The sequence below is a fragment of the Mirounga leonina genome, unplaced genomic scaffold (genome assembly GCF_011800145.1).
Source record: "Mirounga leonina isolate KUSES-001 unplaced genomic scaffold, KU_Mleo_1.0 Mir_153, whole genome shotgun sequence".
NCBI lineage: Eukaryota > Metazoa > Chordata > Mammalia > Carnivora > Phocidae > Mirounga > Mirounga leonina.
In genome coordinates, this window is record NW_023270387.1 from 9,558,471 (window position 1) to 9,576,139 (window position 17,669).

Sequence of the window (17,669 nt, forward strand, 5' to 3'; positions counted from 1 at the left end):
TGAGTGCTTTTGTGGTGCTTTTCCCAGCCTCGGACAGTTTCCTCACATGTATGAACTGATTAGTACTTGGCTGAAGACATGATGGGACCCTCTACAGATGATCAGAGTTGTCTCCCATACATTCTCTCTTCTCCCATAATTTGTTCTAAGAACCCTAGCTCCTTTGGCCTCCCTGGACTTTCTGCTGTGTCTCCTCAACTCAGGGAGTCCTTGACATAGAAAGCAGTAGGGAGTAAGCTGGGGTAGTGGAGGGGTCCTTTCTTTTGTTTCCTATCACACTGGGATCACAGGGATCACTTTCCTTAGTTGCTTGATGTCCAATGTCTTAAAAATAATCATTTCATATGTTTTGTCCAGTTTTTTTTTTAAAGATTTTATTTATGTATTTGACACAGAGAGAGCACAAGCAAGGAGAGTGGCAGGCAGAGGGAGAGGGAGAAGCAGACTCCCTGCTGAGCAGGGAGCCCGATGCGGGGCTCGATCCCAGGACCCTGGGATCATGACCTGAGCCGAAGGCAGACGCTTAATGACTGAGCCACCCAGACGCCCCTGTTTTGTCCAGTTTTTAACTGTTTCTGATGGGAAAGCAAATCTAGTCACTGTTACTGCATCTTAGATGAAAGCATTCCAATTTATATTTTTAAAGACTACTTTGCTCTGTGAAGAATAAACCAGAGGGCAAGTTATTTCTCTGAACATCAGGTTTGTCTGTTTCTTAATCAGCAAAATGTAGGCAATATTGGTAAAGTTGACCTCATAGTGCTATTGTGAAAATTAAATGAGATAGTATATATGATGTGTAAAGAAGATTAATTGCACCTTTTCTCCATGGTGTAAAGATGATAAATAATTTAAAGAATATCCATTTTATATCCCCAGGTATTAGCACTCAATGAATGTTTGTTGTTGAAAATCCGGTCTGCTTGTAAGATGGCAAAATAGTCTACCCAACAATGACATCAAGATGTCAAGTCAAATAGAATTGGTTAAAAAAACAGCGGCAGCATATGAATACCTATTACTCTGATAAATCCTTACGAGAGGGGCCCACCAGAGATGGAGGAATCCCCAGGGAATTATGACCAGGCTAAGGGGTCAAACCCAGAGGGACCTTTCACAAAAGTTTGCTTGTAGGCTCGAAAGATCTCTGTTGGACAGTCCAGCCATCCTGGAGCCACCTACGGTGAAAACATTAGCAGAAATAATATTTGTTTATTATTACTTCAGAGTCTCTAGAACAAAAATGCTCTAAGAGAAACACATTTAAGGACATAGCTGTCTATTGTCAGGACAGGGGAAAAGAGAGAGATTGTCGGAATTTTAAAATCAGAGTCTTAGGTTTTTATAGTTCTTGACTATATGAGCACACATGAATCCTCTTCTTTTTTATACAGAAGAATTGATTCCCACTTCTCCTTGTCCTGCCTAAACAAATGGCTAAAAGAAACCCCCTTCATGTCCAGCTACACTGCAGGAAATGCCTGCTCTGATCTTAGGCTGTATCACTTCCAACATTAGCAGTCTTGAGCCAACTCTAAGATAAGCAGTTATTAAACAGTTTATCAAGTAGCTTCCAAGAGGCTTCCCTTTGCTGTTTATGTTGGAAAGTTGTTTCTCAGACCTCAGATTATATTTGCTCTAAGCTGTGTTTGTGGTCAGAGCCCTTACTGAGCCAACGTAGCTTACTGCAAGGTTTCACATCTAGGAGAGCTTGTTTGGGGTACATTTTCATTTTTTTAAACAGAAATGGGTGATTAGCAAATCCCACAATGAGGTAAGTCTCCAGCTCAGTCCCCCAAATGTTTACTAGCTACTTTTTGGCTGCTGGAATACTTATCATAATAAGGAAAACCTTCATCAAATCAGCAAAGGTTTTCCATTGCAGTGTTTAGTTTCCCTCTTCTGAATTCATTCTGGCTGTCTCCATCAGCCCCGGCATCTGGATGCAAAGAACAAGGGCATGGAATAAACTGCCCCCCCTTTTTTTTCAGTGAAAGAGAAAGTTACAAATAATGACATGTTTTTCTAGCTTTAGAATTCAACAGCTTAGCTAATAAAAATGAGCATATTGTTGTGTCTCTAGCCAAAGTGATCTAATTCCCAGAAAATAGTTGATCATATCTGCTGAACTGGTCCCACTCCCTGCTATATTTTCTATTTCAATCCTCACTTTGTTCATGAAGCAGCGGTGATGATTTAGAGTGACATGCTGTTGCTATGGAATCTTATTTCTCTCTGCTTTTAGTCTATTGAGGACTCAGGAGCTCTTAAATATCTTTGCGTGAGTTATTGCTCCAACGCCCTGAAGTGTTGATGCGCTGGGCGGCTGTTCAAACCCAAACTCAAAGCAGGGATGGTGACAGAGTCACAGGATGGGGTTAGACAGTGTGGCACGTAAAATAAAAATCAGGCAAATATGGAAGTCGTGGCCTGTTACTTTATCTGGGAGGATTTTGATGATTTGAGCATTACCATGGTGGTTAGGGAAGGTTTTAGCCCCAGCGTTACAGTTGTTCATGATTTATTCCATGTCCGGCACTCTGCATTCCTCCTCTTGCCAGATTTTCATAGGGAGAAAATCGATCTTCTTGTAACCTGGCATCTTGTATCCCTACACCTAAAGGAGAGGTTCAGCTCCCTTGCCCTGATGCCTCACTGTCCCCTCACTGAGGGATTTGTAGCAGTTCACTAGAATGTCATCTCCATGAGGATAGAGACACTGTCTATCTAGCACTCTCAGTGGGGATTTAATATGGAACAGATGATAAATCAATATTTGGTTGAATGGCTTAATAGAATTATAGAAGCTTATTATTGAAAGGGAGCTAAAGCACTGCTGATTCTACTTTCCAGCCATTTCAAGTGTCTCTCCCACAAAATTATGACAGTTAGTTTTATATCTTCTGGAACCCATGCAGCCATGAGGACCCCTCCCCCCCAGTACTTAGAAGGCAATCCATTCCATTCAGAAGTTTCATCTTACATAGAATCACAACTTATCTCCGTGCATCTTCCCTCCTTAATTCTTGTCCTTCCTTCTAGAGCCTCTCTCTTTCCCCTGACAGTGTTTCGGGTAGCAGGAGATGGCCTCACAGTTAGCCGTGGAGCCCAGATGGGGTGAAGCAGAGTATAGATGGCTGCGTAGGTATCACCCATACAACCAGCAAGGAGAGCAGCTGATTCTTAGGATGGTGTTCAGACCTACCACTTTTAAACATTGCATGATACTAATGGAGTAATTAGGATTCATTATACTGCAAGAGGTTACTGGCCTTAGGGGGGGGAAAATCTCCATTTTAACTTGGCCTGACACAAAGCTTTGAGGGACCCAGATTCTCAAGGAACTATATGTTAATTTTTGATCAGGTAAAGACCTTGGAATTGAAACTTTAATTAATTAATCATACAGCTCTTTTTTTAATTGAGTATCTACTCTGTACCATCACTTAATTTTCTTATGTTAAGGCTATACTACTAATCACTAAGATTTATGAAGTGCTAAGTGCTCTGCAAATGTTATCACACCAAATTCTCATGACAAACTTATGAAGAAGGTTGTATTATTATCCTCGTTCATATAAGAGGAAGTTTAGTTTCAGTGAGGGTAACTAGTCCAAGGTCACCAGCAGGAATATCACAGGGTCAGGCCTCAAGCTCAGGTCTGTCTGACACTAAAGTGTTCTTAACCTCCAGCCCATATGTTTCTAATGAGAAATAAATTCTTGTGGAGAAAAAGAAACCCGAGGTTCAGTTTGTCTTCATGTACCTTACAGTGCCTTATACACAATCAATACTCAATAAGTATGTGTTGAATAAATAAACACATTTGGTGAGGCTGGCCCACTTGTCAAAGCATGATCCACAACTTAACAATTTTGCTTCAGACTTCATCTCTGTGAAATGAGGGAATTGGGCTGAACGATCTCCAGGCTTCCTCCCCGTCTTAGGAATGCATGCTGCTGGTCTAGGAATGAGGATGAAGTGGAGTTTAATAGCCCAGACAAGAAGGAAGAGCATGGCGTGAGGAGCATCCTGAGCTAGTGCCACATTCTTGTAAACAGAATGTTCCCTCTGCCCAAAATACCCTTTCCCCACTTGCTCACTTGGCAAATGTCCAATGGTCAGCTCCACCAGTCTGCCCCTGCCCCTCCCCTCCGTGAAGCTGTCCTTGACTTCTCCCTCAACACTCCCTGCCCTACATACACATGCACATGCATGCATACACACACACACACACACACACACAGTTATTTCCTCCTCAGGGCCCCCAACTACACTGTGTGTGATTTGTGGTTACTTGACTGTGGGTCTGTCTCTCCATCCTCACTCCAAAGACTGAGCTTACTAAAAACAAAAACTACCTCCTGTTCATGTTCAGGCCCCATTATAGAGCCTGGCATGTAATGCAAGCCTTCAATAAATGTTTTTTGAGTGGCTGAATGAATTAGCAGGCCATGTGTAGAGGGAGCAGAAGGGAAACCATTTGACCTTACTAGAATTCAGGCCAGAGAACAGTGAGAAATCTAACTCAGTAAGATAGGGGGAAGCTGGGCTGGAAGTCCAAGAAGGGGTGTTGAGGCTTGGTGCCCCAGGTGACACCCCGGTATCATGCTTACATAGGGAAGTGACAGTAAAAAGAAGAATTATATCAGGAAGATTAGTGTAGACACGGTTTCTCATTAAAAAAAAAAATGAGTAAAAGTAATGAACTTGCTTTCTTCCTTGGCATGCTCTAAATAAATTCATATCTCATTTATTATATCTGACATTTACGTGCATAAAAAACACAGAATAGTCTCATTTAGAGGTGTCTTCCTTATTTTATTTTAATAAACAAATTTTTAACAAATTATAACACAGTAAACAAACATCTCACCTAGAATAAACCAAGTTTGCATAAGTCCAAACAGTTGTTCATAGCATATGTAGCACCTAGCTCAGTGCCTGGCACATATTACGTGCTCAATTAATATTCACTGAATGTCAAGTTGATACTGCACGGTGGTTGCATTCATTCTGGTTGTTTGCACAAATGGAAAATAACAGCAAGTCCCCAGATGTAAATACGGTGATTATTTTAGAAGATTAAAAGATTAAAAAATAATTAAAGATTGAAAGATCTTTACCGCTTGTGTTTGGAATATAGAACATATATGTATATATATATATATATCAATATGTTTGTCTTTTTAATGCTCTGAGCTGTAAAATGATATTAAAATAAGTGCAGATGAGAGAGCACATGTGAAATGACTACAGTAGATGGTGGCTCAGGAAAGCATTCATCACCAGCCAGACAACCTACACCTGGTACAAGCAAATGAATGGGTGACATTTCTTTAAAAGCCAAACAAGTCCCTTTATGCTGGGGCATCTTTTTTTTTTTTTTTGCCAATTAAATACAGTTTTATTTAAGACTGCATTTTCCACTTAACAAACAGTGCTTATAAAGTGCAATGTTTATTTCCTTTCCCTGTGCACATATCCCATATTCAAGTATCAAGAATGCCCAGTTTATTTACTATAGCAGCTCAACATTAAAACTGCCATGGAGTTTGCTACAAATTTGGGTCCTTTGAATATTTTGTGTGGAACAATGCTAGACCTATTCTCAGGTTGGCTTAATCAACCTCTTCGATGGTGGGTCCAGAGGAGGCACCACCAGAGGGAGGAGCTCCACCACCAGGGAAGCCTCCAGGCATTCCTCCTGGCATGCCCCTGGCGCTCTGGTACAGTTTGGTAATGATAGGATTGCAGACTTTCTCCAGCTCTTTTGCTGGTGTTTAAATTCTTCCTTCTCTGCAGTCTGGTTCTTATCAAGCCAATTGATGATTTCATTGCACTTGTCAAGAATCTTCTGTTTGTCCTCATCACTGATCTTGCCCTGAAGGTTTTCATCTTCAACAGTTGCTTTCATGTTGAATGCATAAGACTCAAGTGAATTCTTGGAAGACACCTTGTCCTGCTGTTTCTCATCTTCAGCTTTGTACTTCTCAGCTTCCTAGACCATGCACTCAATGTCTTCCTTGCTCAAGCGGCCCTTGTCATTAGTGATGGTAATCTTGTTCTCTTTTCCTGTGCTCTTATCCACAGCAGAGACATTGAGGATACCATTAGCATCAATATCAAAAGTGCCTTCAGTCTGAGGAACGCCGTGAGGGGCAGGAGGTATGCCTGTGAGTTCGAACTTGCCAAGTAGGTTGCTATCCTTGGTTAGGCACGCTCACCTTCATACACCTGAATAAGCATACCAGGCTGGTTGTCAGAGTAGGTAGTGAAGGTTTGTGTCTGTTTGGTAGGAATGGTAGTATTACACTTGATGAGAACAGTCATGACTCCTCCAGCAGTTTCGATGCCAAGAGAAAGTGGGAGTGACATCTAACAGCAGCAAATCTTGAACATTTTCAGATTTGTCTCCAGAATGGATGGCTGCCTGGACAGCTGCACCGTAAGCAACAGCCTCATCAGGGTTGATGCTCTTACTCAGTTCTTTTCCGTTGAAGAAATCTTGTAAAAGTTTCTGAATCTTGGGGATATGGGTAGAAGCACCCACCAGGACAATATCGTGGATCTGAGACTTGTCTAGCTTGGCATCCCGAAGGGCTTTCTCTATGCTGGGGCATCTTAAAGAAGCTGGCCCTGGCGGGGATGCGGAGAAAGGGGAACCCTCCTACACTGTTGGTGGGAATGCAAGCTGGTGCAGCCACTCTGGAAAACTGTATGGAGGTTCCTCAAAAAGTTGAAAATAGAGCTACCATATGATCCAGCAATTGCACTACTGGGTATTTACCCCAAAGATACTAAAGTAGGGATCCGAAGGGGTACGTGCACCCCGATGTTTATAGCAGCAATGTCCACAATAGCCAAACTGTGGAAAGAGCCAAGATGTCCATCGACAGATGAATGGATAAAGAAGATGTGGTATATATATACAATGGAATATTATGCAGCCATCAAAAGGAATGAGATCTTGCCATTTGCAACGACGTGGATGGAACTGGAGGGTATTATGTTGAGTGAAATAAGTCAAAAAGAGAAAGACATGTATCATATGATCTCACTGATATGAGGAATTCTTAATCGCAGGAAACAAACTGAGTGTTGTTGGAGTGGGGGGTGGGGGGGACTGGGCGATAGACACTGGGGAGGGTATGTGCTCTGATAAGCGCTGTGAATTGTGCAAGACTGTTGAATCTCAGATCTGTACCTCTGAAACAAATAATGCAATATATGTTAAGAAAAAAAAAAAGAAGAAGAAGAAGAAGGTAGCGGGAGGGGAAGAATGAAGCAGGGGAAATCGGAGGGGTAGACGAACCATGAGAGATGATGGACTCTGAAGGGCAGGCAGGGTTCTAGAGGGGAGGGGGGTGGGAGGACGGGTTAGCCTGGTGGTGGGTATTGAGGAGGGCACGTTCTGCATGGAGCACTGGGTGTTATGCACAAACAATGAATCATGGAACACTTCATTTAAAACTAATGTTGTAATGTATGGGGATTAACATAAGAATAAAAAAAAAAAAAAAAAAAAGAAGCTGGCCCTGGAAAACAATCCAGTCCCTTCAAGTCCATTGGTGATGGTAGCTTAGCCATGTTTACCCAGGTGGTAGGCCATATTACCATATAATTGCATCATTTTGCAATCTTGGGATTTAAACTCACTAGCAATTTCAGAAGGCAAAAATTTCTCACTAACTTAAGAGCAGAAGGGCATACTTGTGCATGCGTGTGTGTGCATGTGTGTGCACACGTGTGTGTATGTGTTTCAAAATGATGAGAGCCTAGGAGGGCTCTTCTATGATATTTGGGATCTGATTTCCTCGGTGACTAAGCATGATGCTATTAGACAAACAATATGTGATGTTGCCCTAATACAGTGCATAATGATCTCATTTGGACCACCTATGAATCAACATTTATGCCTAGGAAAGGCTGAGGTTTTTATCTTGAGTCCCAGATTTTTATAAGGATTTCCATAATTGCACAGCTCTGCTGATGGCTTATCTCTCTCTGTGGGGGGGGCTATGCAGTCCTCCAAAGCTTGGCTTTCTTATGCATATTTATCACTTTTCAATTTATAGCTAATTGCTAGGATATTACTTCAGAAATAAGTGGAAATCAACCCCAGTTTCCTGTGCTCTCATCTACAGCGAATGTGTACAGGAAACGAAGGACTAAGGAGAGGTGGCAGGCTCTTTCCTTATATTCAGAAACCTTGTCATAATATAAATTTTAGCCAGAAATTGGATTTTACATAACAGGGGTTTGAACCAAGTCCTAGTTATTAAAACCCTAAAAGATCTCATGATAGCAGTGCCTCATTTCTTGTGTGTATTCTACAAGCACTTGTAAATTTGGTAGGTGTATCTGAATTGTGTCAAAAGGATCCCATTCCTCACTGATGTTCATGTATATTTCAAGGATAACTTATCTTCATTCCTGATTTTGATCTTCCATTGCTAGTGGCTTCTACCTCTCTGGATTAATCTTCCAGGCTAGTTTCAAGTAGAGTGTAGCGAAAAAGAACTCGGGCTTTGGAACCTGTGAATGTTCATCGGGATGCTCATTAAGTATTTGATTCTCATACGAGGTGTGGGAGATTTTCACCTCTCTGCTGCCCTGAAGGTAAGGATGTCCATATGACTATGTTTGTTCAAGGGCTCAGGCCCTTGGACAAATTATAGAACTTCTTCCACCACCTCAGAGAGTCACGTGAGAATTAGAAGTATGTGAGCAACATGGTTGGCCCAGAGAATGTGTGTAACAATGTTTATCTCCTTGGTGTTTCCCCTTCTTCTTTTATCTGTGAGGAGGGAGCTGGTACCTTGTTTATCACCTGATTGTGTCATGGAGGAGAATATAGAATGGGCTATAGGGGTGCTTGAATAAATAACTGAATGCATAAAAGCAGTTAGCTGTACCTAGAGAGTGACTTATTTAAGAGATCCATTAGCCATCATTTTGCAATATGAACATTCTTTTATTCTGCATGTTTCCTCACGTCAGGCTTTCCAAGACATAGGCAAAGAGACAGGCTGGATGAGAAGGAGAGGACATACTTCTGGGATTTTGACTGCGGCTCAGCCAGTTGCTAGCCCAAGTGACCCTGGACTGAATGGGACAATTTGTAGCATCATGAGCAGAGGTGACAGTGGCCCACTGACCTCCACATCATCCAAAGCTCTTCTGGAGTCCCGAGCTCTGTTTGGAGCATTACATCGGGGAGGAACATTGACGTACTTGGAATGCAGGTGAACAGGAGTAAGAATGAAGGCAGATCCAGATGCTGAGAAGTCAGGAAGCCCCTGTTTCCTGCTCTCAAGTCCTTGTACTGTTGTAAGGTGAACTGAACAGAAACTATTTTGTTCTCAGTACTTTAGTGGACAAAGTGAGTAAAAATGTTGCCATCCGATCAACTAGAGGCTGTACTATGACCCAAGGACATGGCACATGGCGTTTTTCATAAGAGCAATAACATCCTCACTCACTTGCTTAGAAATCATAGAGGGAAAAGCCAACCTGAAATTATCTAGCAAACAGGGAGATGGAAAATCAGGGATATGGAATTTTGTCCCCCCTGCCCACCCCCGCCCATTTCATCATAGGCAAAGGCAGAAGGGAATAAGCTTTTTAGAAAAGAGGAAGAGGGGCGCCTGGGTGGCTCAGTCAGTTAAGCTACTGCCTTCGGCTCAGGTCATGATCCTGGAGTCCCTGGATCGAGTCCCGCATCGGGCTCCCTGCTCTGCAGGGAGTCTGCTTCTCCCTCTGACCCTCCCCCCTCTCATGTGCTCTCTCTCATTCTCTCTCTCTCAAATAAATAAATAAAATCTTTAAAAAAAAAAGAGGAAGAGAAGGCTGGCCGCAGGGGCAGAGAGGAGGGAGTTAGGAGCCGTGCAGCCAGGGACCTCCTCTGTAGACGTCTGCTGCGCGGGAGGCTGGAGGAAGCATTGAGATACCAGGGGGAAGCGACTGTAGAGGTGGGCTCAGTGCCAGGGTGCCCGAGCTCATACAGACAAAACCAGGATGGAACTGATGAGAAAACAGAATCTTCCCGATTAATTAAGGGCAGAAGGATCAGATCAAGAAAAATTGGTTTCAAAGGCTGGCCTAAGATCTTGAGACCAAAGGCTCTATGTAAGATATCTTAAGATGAAATTTATTCGTTAGGCCTTCAATTGTCTCCACTGTATACTTTGTCCTCTGAGTAACTCTCACATGATGGAAAGGTAGCTTTTACCACATTCAAGACAAGAGGTCCAGAAAGAAGTTACTAAAGCTGTTTATTCATGAATCCCACCATAAGCACTGAACACCTGTTATGTGCCAGGCAACAAGTTAGGTATGGTGATACAGAAATTAAAGTCGAAGTCTGGGTCCTAAAGGCTGTCACAGTCTAGTGAGGGAATGGATTCAGAAATAGGTAATTAGACTGTAATATAGCATGTCAGTAGCAATGATGGAGGTGGGCCCAAGGGATTCTGGAAGCATCTGGGAAGAGCACTAGCCCAGGGGAAATGAGGAGCAATAGGTGGGAAGGCCAGGGAAGAGATGACCTATGAGCAAATCTTAAAGGATGAACAAAAGTCAGCCAGGCAGCCAGCAGGAGCCCAGCAGGATGGTGCATGTGGTTCCTCAGGTCCGCAAGGGGCAAAGCTAGAGGCAGGAGGGGAGACTGGGGAGGGCCCTTGATGGGGCTTGGACTTCACTGAGGAAAACGGGGAGCCATTAAAAAGGCTTTTCTGTGGAGAAGTGACACTTTAAGCTTTTCACAAATATTCTCTTTAGGAACGTGGCTCTGGGGGTTGAGGAAAGTGGATCTGAAGGGGGTGAGTGGAGGCAGGAAGATCAGTCAGAGGCTGTGGCTGTGGCCCACAGGAGATAGGACGGGGGCCAATCTACAGTCACGGAGCTGGCAAGAGATCCTGGACCAAAGTCGCAGAATGAAGTGAACCTCGAGTCCTTTCTTGGTTGGTTTATTGATCCCATTCTTTCAACAAACAACTGGAGTGACATTTATGGTGGGGTAGGGGGATGGTGGAGGGGCAGCTCTGACCAGAGGTCTGGTGTTTGTCACATTTCTGTCCCCTGCTCAGAGAGGCACTGAGTGGAATCTTCCTTTCTGATGCAAGGGTAGATGGTGGCTGGAGGGAACCTCATGTCCTGGAACATGCCTGGCTCACTCCATGGTTCTTGCTGATGCAATAGAAAATTTCTCTTTCAAAGACAGTGGCTGGAATGAGTGCTCCCAGGAGTTCTCAGGCCCTCAGGCACCCAAGGGGTAGAGGAACAAGGATAAACATGGCTGCCACCCGTCCAAAGGTGAGCATAGGGGTCATTTAGACCCATACTGACTTCAAGCTCAGTGTTCTTTGGGATGCTGTAACTAGTGGGAAGCCAGCAACCCCACCCTTTTGGGGACTGTGTTTCCTCAGGGTGGACCAAGAGAGATGCAAGGCAACGGCTGTGTCAAGGAGGGAAACACTTCGGTTCTTCGGGCAAAGAAGTGGTGGTGGTAATGGGGGGAATGCCTTTGCCTTCCATAACGAATGCTTGCCATCTGTTTCTCCCTTTTCCTAATTTGTCTCTCACTCCCCAAGGTGCTTGTGCTTAGGAGAGAAGGCTCCACCGGTGGGCACAGGCTCCACAGATGGGCCCCTCTGGCTCCAGTGGTACACATGAGCCTGGAGGGACCTACATTTAGTGTTGGCTCTGCCCAATAGGCTCTATTCCTTGGTGCTGGGGTTGATCCCTGATGGCATTTTGGGGTGTGACCAAGGGAAGCAGTACAACCACAGAACACACAGAGGTGTAGAGGGGAGGAGGATGGGCAGAATTAAACTGGAGAAGTGAAGATAGTAGGGGGGGAAGGAAAATACTTCTTCCCTGTTACCCAAGTATTGATGCCACCAAGTTTTCTGGAGCATTAGTTGTGTACAACTACCCTGGCAATTATTTAGGAAGGGCAGCGGTGTTCTAGCTCACACCTTAAAATAAGACCAATTTCTGCTTGCGAATAGCTAATCATTGAGCGCTGCACTTCTGTGCCCTGATCAGTCCCCAAATGTCTTTCTATTATCACAGAAGCTCAAAGAAGGAATGCATAGAGAGTCTATTACTATTGTTATAGCTAACATTCATTAGACACTCACTTGGAGCCCAGCGTACGAATCTGTTCTTGTCAGTGCTGTTAATGACCCCCTATCCCCAGAGCTGGTGGACACTCTTCTCCATCCTCATTTCACTTAGCTTCTCAGCAGCACTCTTCAGTGACGCATCCTGCCTTTTGACAAGTCTCTCCTATCTTGGTCCTGAGACTCGGCTCTCTCCCCGATGGCCTCCTACCTCCCGTGCCTCCTCTCAGTCCATCTGCTTGTTCTGCTTTCTGCACCCGAACTCCTGCAACTCCCTCTCTTCTCTCTCCACAGTTTTAGGCTAGGCGATATCATCCCTTCGTATGGCTTTAGATGACATGAATGCTGATGGCTCCAGAATCTGGATCTCTTGCTAAGATCTCTCTCTTCCATACTCACATCTGAGCACTGACTTGACGCCTCCACGACTTGTCCCACAGATGGATGTAACTTGTCCAAAATCCAACTGTTGATTCCCTTCCTCTCCAAACAAGTTCTCCCAGCATGGTCAGCATCTTGACTTCTCTCCGCTCCTCACATCGTCAGCATGTTTGGCCAATTTCATCTCTACTCGTGTCCATCTCCTGCCCCCACCCCTCCCCGCTTCCATCCTCTCTTCTCTGGATTTCCGCAGTGGTTTCTGAGCTTCCCGTACCCATCCCTATCTCCCTATCAACCATTCTCCACACAGCAGTCAGAGTGGTTATTAAAACATGTAAAACAACTCATGTCACTCTGCTTCTGAAAGTCCTCCAGGGGCTTTCTTTGAACTTAAAGTAAAATACAAACTCCTTCCTTTAGCCTTCAGCGTGGCTTATGCGTGCTGCTTCTCTTCCGTGCCTCCTCTCTTTGCTCTTTCTGTCCCAGCCACTCACATGCTATTAGTTGCTGGAAGGAGCTGTTTTTCCTGACCTCAAGGTCTTTGCACATTCCTGGAATGCACCCCCACTTGTTCTTTCCATGCCTGGGTACTTCTCATGCTTTAGGTGGCAACTTACCTGTCACCTGTCCTCAGGGAAGCCTTCCTTGATCTAAAAGAGATCTCTGCTCTCATTCTTTATCGAAGAATCCTGTTTCTTTCTTTCATGGTTCTAATTACAGTTTAGAATGGTTTTCGTCTCTTTGTTTGGTTATTTGTCTTCTTGATAAGCCTTGTAAACATGAGTGTTCTGTTCACCTTTTTTTATCCCCCACCACTAACACAGTGCGTGTGATAAGTGCTCATATATATCTGTTGAATGAGAGTGTCAGGCCTGCAGTAAGCCCTCTATGTATGTTATTGTAATTAATGTTCATAAGAATTCTGAAAGATAAATACTTTTCTAGTCCCATTTTATGAACAAGAAAAACAAGGCTTACAGGTGTGAAATAATTTGCCCAAATCCACAGAGCCTATAGGCGAAGAAGCTAGGATTTGAACTCAGAATGTCCAACTGCAGGACCTGAGTGCTCACCCCCTTCCCTTCCTCGCCGCTGGCATATGCAGGAGGTTGTGTAAGAGGGAGAAAGGAAGCTATTGGGTCTCCAACATTAGCTCAGTCATACTCTGACTTATAAGATCCTGACATAGAGATCTTGGCTCCTTTCTCCAGTCTGCTAAATCACCTGTTTCAGAGCATTTAAGAAAAAAATACACAAAAGGGAGTTCAGCAGCTTGGGGTCTGAGTTCAGTTTGGAGCCAAGAAACCATTTAAACCCATCTTGCCTTTGCTAGCTCACTCTAAGTCCCCTAAGCTGGCCACACATTGCATCTGGTCCTTGGGACTGGATCCTGCTTCATCTCTCCATATCTACATTGAAAAGAACTGCTCACCCAAATGGGCACTCTGTGATAGATAGTTCCTTGTGGCTCAGTTTCCGCAGCTGTGGAGTGAGATGCCTAAAGCATATTCACTTCCAAGATGTCCGTATGGCTCCATCACTAGCCCGGAGAACAACTCTGGGCAGATTAGAAAACAGCACCCCTCGATGTCCACCAAAATGCCAATGACCTTTTTATTGTAGAAATAGGAAAAGTCATCCTAAAATTCATGTGGATTCTCAAGGGATCCTAAATAGACAAAATAATCTTGAAGAAGAAGAACAAAGTTGGAAGTCTCATATTTCCTGATTTAGAAACTTACTGCAAAGCTATGATAATCAAAACAGTGTGATACGGCATAAAGACAGACTATAGACCAATGGAATAGACCAGAGAGCCCAGAAGTAAACACTTGTGTATATGGTCAAGTGAGTTTTGGCCAGAATTTTTTTCCAGAATGCATTTTGCCCATGCCAAATGAGAAATACAGCTCCTGGGGTATCTGTGGACCCTGCGATCACGCCTAGAGTCTCCTTTGCAGCACCAACAGGGAAGAAACCCTACATGGGGAAGAATATAGGAGGAGCACTTTGCTCTAGACCTACTTCATTTTTCAAGTAGTCTAATTTAAACCCTAAGATTGTGGTGGTGGTGAGAGGGCTTAACAACGGATGTAAGGTACTTTATCACCTAACACGAAAATCCTCATACTGAGAGAGAAGAAAAGAAAATCTCCTTTCAAGCCTCCTTCCCCCTCAAGCTTGCCTTCCTGTCCTTGTCCCGTTATCACACTGCTCCTCAAATGAGTGGTCTACATTCCCTGCTTCTCCTTCCTGGACAAGCCACCCTTTCGTTCCTGGGACAGTTATGTCTTCCTTTCCACGATTCCATTAGGCTCTCTCAGAGACGGCTAATGACTTTCCAACAGTCAAATCCAGGGAACTTTTAAATTGTCATCTTCTTTGTTTCAATTCTTTATCTCTCTGACCACATTTTCACTACTCCTTAGCTTGTGTGTTCTCTTTAGCGCACATCACCACAAGCATACTAGATATTTATCAATTTCTGTCTTCCCCATAAGAATGGAATAATGGAGGTGAAGATTTTATTTTGCCCACTGCTCTATCCCCAGTGTCTAGAGCAGTGCCAAGCCCTTAGTTGATACTGAGTATTTGTTGAAATGAATGAAAGGAACTTTGACATCTTCCTCTGCCTCAGAACCCAATCTTCAGAAAGTTCTTCAGTTCTGCTATTTTTGTCTTAGAAATATTTCTCAAATCTGTGCTCCGGTTGGCTTTCTTTCCTACCACACTGCCTTAGATTAGGACCTGTCACCCCTTGCTGAGCTGCCATCATAGCCCATTTTCTGCTTTACCAAGGAAGCTTCCTTTCTAAAGCACAGTCCTGAGCGGTTCCTTCCTCAGCTTCCCCCGCTGGATGTTCACATGATAGATGCTCATTACTGTGTGTCTGACAGTCTGGGACACCTGCGACTCCCTCTGGGAAAATACATCAGGGGAGGTCCACAGTTTTGTCCCATTTCAAAGTGAGGTTCAAGGAGGGACTGACACGCAGAGCTCACAGAGGTAGGCATTGATGAGTGGAAAGAGGACGAATTGGAGACAAGTGATGGATCCTGTTAAAAGAACACAGGAGAGACACATGCAGTGTGGACTGCGATGACTGTGGGGTACAATTCTAGAATGAGTCATTACAACAGAGATCAACAGCCACACAGAGCAGGGAGGGGCTGGAGAGAGAGAGAGAGAGAGAGAGAAAAGAAACATAATCATGCTAAGTCAGATAGGATTTCTACACCTGCCTACGTTAAAAAGCTAAAAATAGGGACATTTGGGGAGAAAAAATAGTGAGGAATCTTTTCATTCTACTGACATGGGCTATAAGAAGGGAGGTTTGCAGAGAAGGGTGTGTCTCTCACTCTTGGTAAAATTAGAATTAAGAAAATTTTAATTTGGGTTATCCCAGCCTTCACTTTTTTCCTTTTTCCCTCAGACTTGTTCTGTCCATCTTTCCCAGCTATCAAAATCTCTTTTTTAGGAAAGAGTCTAATACGTTAGACTTAATGTTATATGTTATAGAAGTAATTTTACATGTTAGTAGAAGCTCATATCTGAAGGTAAAGATGCTTAAATACAGCCACCGTTAAAGAAATCTATAAAGTCCACTATAGCCAACACAGGGCTAAAAAACAGTGGTTTTTCAATAAATATTTACTGAAAGATGTTCAAAATGTATTATTTATATGATCGAACTTTGGAAACCATTTAAATACCCAAGAAGGGGGAAACCACTGAAGAACCAATGATATATAGAAATATTACACTGCTATAAAAAATTTAAAAAGCCTTTTTAACAGCCTGGGAAAATGCTTATAGTGAAATGTTAGGGGAAATAAACAAGATTCCAATTGCTACTCTACTGTGTCAACTCTAAAAATCATATGCATATACAAAAGATAGAAAATCCGTGGGTATCTGTGGAATCTGGGATTTGGGGGTAATTTTAGTTCCTCCTTTCTACGTTTCTATATTCTTGAATTACTTATAATTGGTATGAAATAATATTTTAAAAATAACGTTGGGAAGATTGATTTTGGAGAGGGAGTATTTTTTCGGGGTCCCAGAAGTCACAGCGTGTTGGTGTGGTCCTCTTGGTCTACCAGCCTCTCTGGTAATGGAGGTTGGCTGTCTGGCCAGCGGAGGATGGGTTTTTAAAGAGTAGCACAGCAGTGGAGAGTCTGACCTTTAAAGAAAAAGGGAGTACTTGGTAATACTGGTGCTTTGAACGTGGCAGCCTTCCTCTGGGAAAGTGTCACTGTGCTGGGCTAATAGGCTATTCCAGCATCTAGAACATTTTGTGCTCCTGATTCTTCCTCAGCTTTTGTTCCTTAAACACTCAAGCCTTGCTCAGGTGCTGAGACATGTTTATTTTAAACCCCCTGCTCTCCCACCCTCTTCTGTGTAAAATACAGCTGTAAGATTAACTGAAAGCCTTTGTGTGTACCTCAGTGACGTCCTACATTAATATCTTTAAGAATTGAGGTTCTGTGCCATTATAAGAAAAAATTATTATCTAATATCTTGCCTATAAAGACCTAGGTAAAAAGCTCAGTGATCTTCATAAAGAGACCACAGATTTCAGCATTCATCAACAAGGAAACATTTCCTTTGGTTGTTTCTGGAAATTCCTTCTAAACATCTGCGTTTTCTTCGAACTTAAGTAGCTTCCTACCTCCTTCCCCTGAGATCTCTTGCCACTCTGTGGGAGAGTAAACTTCATAGCCAGTTTCAAACAAACAAACAAACAAACAAACAAACAAACAAACAAAACCAAAACCAAACAGAACCCTGCAAGAGCAATCTATCTCCATCCCTCTCCAAATTCTAATTTCCTGCACTTCAAAAAAATATCCTAGGCTATCCTTGTGTTTCAAGGATCTTAGGATCTAAATGGAGATTCGACACTTTGAAAACCTAACCAAACCTAAGATTTTGTTTTTATTATTTACTAGTTATTAAAATATCCGCCCTCCCGATTAAGGAAGGCTGCATGGCAGGAGGGACCGCGGAGGCGTGGGGGAGAAGTGTGAAAAGAAGAAATCCCAGCTCTGCCTGGAAGACTGCGTGTGAAAGAGCCCGACTCCTCCGGCAGCTCCAGGCCGCGTTTTGCAGGCGGCCGCATCTGCCTCCCCTGTCTCTCTTACCTCCTTGATGCTCGGC

General features: G+C 43.4%; 1 pseudogene; it reads right to left on the reverse strand.

Annotated features, from left to right (window-relative positions):
- Window positions 1-5,472: 5,472 nt before the first annotated feature.
- Window positions 5,473-7,612, reverse strand: LOC118013478 (annotated as a pseudogene).
- Window positions 7,613-17,669: the final 10,057 nt, after the last annotated feature.